The sequence below is a fragment of the Salvelinus namaycush genome, chromosome 9 (genome assembly GCF_016432855.1).
Source record: "Salvelinus namaycush isolate Seneca chromosome 9, SaNama_1.0, whole genome shotgun sequence".
NCBI lineage: Eukaryota > Metazoa > Chordata > Actinopteri > Salmoniformes > Salmonidae > Salvelinus > Salvelinus namaycush.
The window spans coordinates 51,303,058-51,307,484 of record NC_052315.1 but is presented as its reverse complement, the minus strand read 5'-3'; positions in this window follow the sequence as shown (position 1 = coordinate 51,307,484).

Sequence of the window (4,427 nt, the reverse complement as noted above, 5' to 3'; positions counted from 1 at the left end):
TAACGTGGTTAGCTAATAGATTTACATATTGTGTCTTCCCTGTAAAACATTTTAAAAATCGGACATGTTGGCTTGATTCACAAGATGTGTACCTTTCATCTGGTGTCTTGGACTTGTTAATGTGTGAAAGTTAAATATTTAAAAAAAATATCTTTTGAATTTCGCGCCCTGCACTTTGAGCTGGCTGTTGTCATAAGTGTACCGACGTCGGGCTTGCACGCCAAACAGGTTAATAACATATTTTTTCAGGCTGTAACACAACAAAATGTGGAAAAAGTAAAGGGGTGTGAATACTTTCTCAAGGCACATTATAACCTACACTCCAGGGGTGGGTTCCAAATTTGGCAAGTGTAGTGGTCAGGAATTTATGAATCATGCACTTTGATACCGTATCATATGTCCAGGAAATGAGAATCAGAGGTTATACAGGAAAGACGGGATGGACAGAATCAATGTCCAGACCATATCAACACATAACAAATATTCCCATCATTTAATTCTAATACCACAGCAACTGCTTGCTCTGAGCCAGGCTTGGCCTGTGAAAAGAGAAAAGGTCTGGGAAAACAGTTCTTTGTCCAAGACAGACAGAGGTAAGAGCTCTGTGATTTGTATCCAGTGAAAAGATCTGACAGGATCTAGATCTGGACATAGGACATGGACACTGACACTCATATTCAGAGGTACAGTCTGGCATCAACAGTTCAATGGCATCCACTGTCTTACATTCCATATACTTTTTATTATTTTTATTTCACCTTTATTTATCCAGGTAGGCCAGTTGAGAACAAGTTCTCATTTACAACTGCGACCTGGCCAAGATAAAGCAAAGCAGTGCAACAAAAACAACAACACAGAGTTACACATAAACAAACGTACAGTCAATAACACAATAGAAAATTCTATGTGCAGTGTGTGCAAATGTAGAAGAGTAGGGAGGTAAGGCAATAAATAGGCCATGGAGGCAAAATAATTACAATTTAGCATTAACACTGGAGTGATAGATGTGCAGATGATGATGTGCAAGTAGAGATACTGGGGTGCAAAAGAGCAAGAGGATAAGTAACAATATGGGGACGAGGTAGTTGGGTATGCCATTTACAGATTGGCTGTGTACAGGTACAGTGATTGGTAAGCTGCTCTGACAGCTGATGCTTAAAGTTAGAGAGGGAGATATAAGACTCCAGCTTCAGTGATTTTTGCAATTCATTCCAGTCATTGGCAGCAGAGAACTGGAAGGAAAGGGGGCCAAAGGAAGTGTTGGCTTTGGAGGTGACCAGTGAAATAGACCTGCTGGAGCTCGTGCTATGGGTGGGTGTTGCTATGGTGACCAGTGAGCTGAGATAAGTCGGGGCTTTACCTAACATAGACTCATAGATGACCTGGAGCCAGTGGGTTTGGCTACAAATATGTAGTGAGGGCCAGCCGAAGAGAGCATACAGGTCGCGGTGGTGGGTCTTGGGTCTTGTTGACAAAACGGATGGCACTATGATAGACCACATCCAATTTGCTGAGTAGAGTGTTGGAGGCTATTTTGTAAATGACATCGCCGAAGTCAAGGATCGGTAAGATAGTCAGTTTATGAGGGTTTGTTTGGCAGCATGAGTGAAGGAGGCTTTGTTGCGAAATAGGAAGCCAATTCTAGATTTAACTTTGGATTGGAGAGGCTTAATGTGAGTCTGGAAGGAGAGTTTACAGTCTAACCAGACACCTTGGTATTTATAGTTGTCCACATATTCTAAGTCAGAACCGTCCAGAGTAGTGATGCTAGTCGGGTGGGCGGGTGTGGGCAGCAATTTGTTGAAGAGCAGGCACTTAGTTTTACTTGCATTTAAAAGCAGTTGGAGGCCTCGGAAGGAGTGTTGTATGGCATTGAAGCTCGTTTGGAAGTTTGTTAGCACAGTGTCCAAAGAAGGGCCAGATGTATACAGAATGGTGTCGTCTGCGTATAGATGGATCAGAGAATCACCAGCAGCAAGAGTGACATCATTGATATATATAGAGAAAAGAGTTGGCCCGAGAATTGAACCCTGTGGCACCCCCATAGAGACTGCCAGAGGTTCAGAGAACAGGCCCTCCAATTTGACAACACTGAACTCTATCTGAGAAGTAGTTGGTGAACCAGGCGAGGCAGAGTTGCTGCAAGGGGTACTGAGATGTTGGCCAGGGTAGGGGTAGCCAGGTGGAAAGCATGGCCAGCCGTAGAAAAATGCTTATTGAAATGATTGATATTCGTAGATTTATCGGTGGTGACAATGTTTCCTATCCTCAGTGCAGTTGGCAGCTGGGAGGAGGTCCTCTTATTCTCAATAGACTTTACAGTGTTCCAAAACATTTTGGAATTAGTGCTACAGGATGAACATTTCTGTTTGAAAAAGCTAGCCTTAGCTTTCCTAACTGACTGTGTACATCGGTTTCTGACTTCCCTGAAAAGTTGCATATCGTGGGGGCTATTTTATGCTAATGCAGAACGCCACAGGATGTTTTTGTGTTGGTCAAGGGCAGTCAAGTCTGGGGTGAACCAGGGGCTATATCTGTTCTTAGTTCTACGTTTTTTGAATTTAAGATGGTGAGGAAAGCACTTTTAAAGAGCAACCAGGCATCCTCTACTGACGAGATGAGGTCAATATCCTTCCAGGAGATATCTAATAGGGTGCCCATGGTTACGAATTTAGGGTTGTACCTGGTAGGTTCCTTGATAATTTGTGTGAGATTGAGGGCATCAAGCTTAGATTGTGGGACGGCCGGGGTGTTAAGCATGTCCAAGTTTAGGTCACCTAACAGTACGAACTCTGAAGATAGATGGGGGGCAATCAATTCTCATATGGTGTCCAGGCCGCAGCAGGGGGCTGACGGGGATTTATAACAAGCGGCGCGGTGAGAGACTTGTTTCTGGAAAGGTACATTTTTACAAGTTGAAGCTCCAATTGTTTGGGCACAGACCTGGATAATATGACACAACTCTGAAGGCTATCTCTGCAGTAGATTGCAACTCCGCCCCTTTGGCAGTTTTATCTTGTCGGAAAATTTTATTGTTAGGGATGGAAATTTCAGGATTTTTGGTGGGCATCCTCATCCAGGATTCAGACATGGCTAGGACATCTGGGTTGGCGGAGTGTGCTAAAGCAGTGAATAAAACAAACTTCTAATGTTAACATGCATGAAACCAAGGCTTTTACGGTTACAGAATTCATCAAATGAGAGCGCCTGGAGATTGGGTGTCACACCCTGACCTGAGATATCTGTTTTCTTTATATTTTGGTTAGGTCTGGGTGTGACTAGGGTGGATATGCTAGTTTTTTGTATTGTCTAAGGGTTTTGTATTGTCTAGGGGTTTTGTATGTCTAGGGTTTTGTAGGTCTAGGTATTTGTATGTTTATGGTGGCCTGATATGGTTCCCAATCAGAGGAAGCTGTTTATCGTTGTCTCTGATTGGGGATCATATTTAGGTAGCCATTTCCCTTTGGTGTTTGTGGGTTCTTATTCTATGTTTAGTTGCCTGTCTGCACTATTTCATACAGCTTCACGTTTCGTTCGTTTTGTTGTTTTGTTAGTTGATTCAGTGTTCTTTCTTTAATAAAGAAGAATGTACGCATACCATGCTGCACCTTGGTCCGATTCATATGACGAACGTGACATTGGGAGTGGAGCTAGGGGCTGCGGGGCCTGGGTTAGCCTCTACATCACCAGAGGAACAGAGGAGGAGTAGGATAAGGGTATGGCTAAATGCTAAAGGCTATACGAACTGGTCGTCTAGTGCGTTTGGAACAGAGAGTGAAAGGAGCAGATTTCTTGGCGCGGAAGAACAGATTTAAGGCATAATGTACAGACAAGGGTATGGTAGGATGTGAATACAGTGGAGGAAAACCTAGGCATTGAGTGACGATGAGGGAGGTTTTGTCTCTAGAGGCACCATTTAAACCAGGTCAGGTCACCGCATGTGTGGGGGGTGGAACAAAAGGGCTAGCTAAGGCATATTGAGCAGGGCTGGAGGCTATACAGTGAAATAAGACAATAATTACTAACCGAAACAGCAATAGACAAGGCATATTGGCATTAGGGAGAGGCATGTGTAGCCAAGTGATCATAGGGTCCAGTGAGTAGGTAGGCGAGCTGGAGACGCGGCGATTCGGACAGCTAGCGGGCCGGGGCTAGTAGGCTAGCAGATGGGCTTTCGGGGGACGTCGCAACGGGAGAGCCTGTTGGAACCCCCTTGGACGGTTACGTCGGCAGACCAGTCATGATGGATCGGCGGGGCTCCGTGTCGGCAGTAAAAGGGTCCAGGCCAATTGGCAAAATAGGTATTGTAGCTCGAGGCTAGCTCCAGGCTAACTGATGCTTGCTTCAGGACAGAGACGTTAGCCAGGAGTAGCCACTCTGAATAGAAGCTAGCTAGCTGCGATGATCCGGTGTAAAGGTTCAGAGCT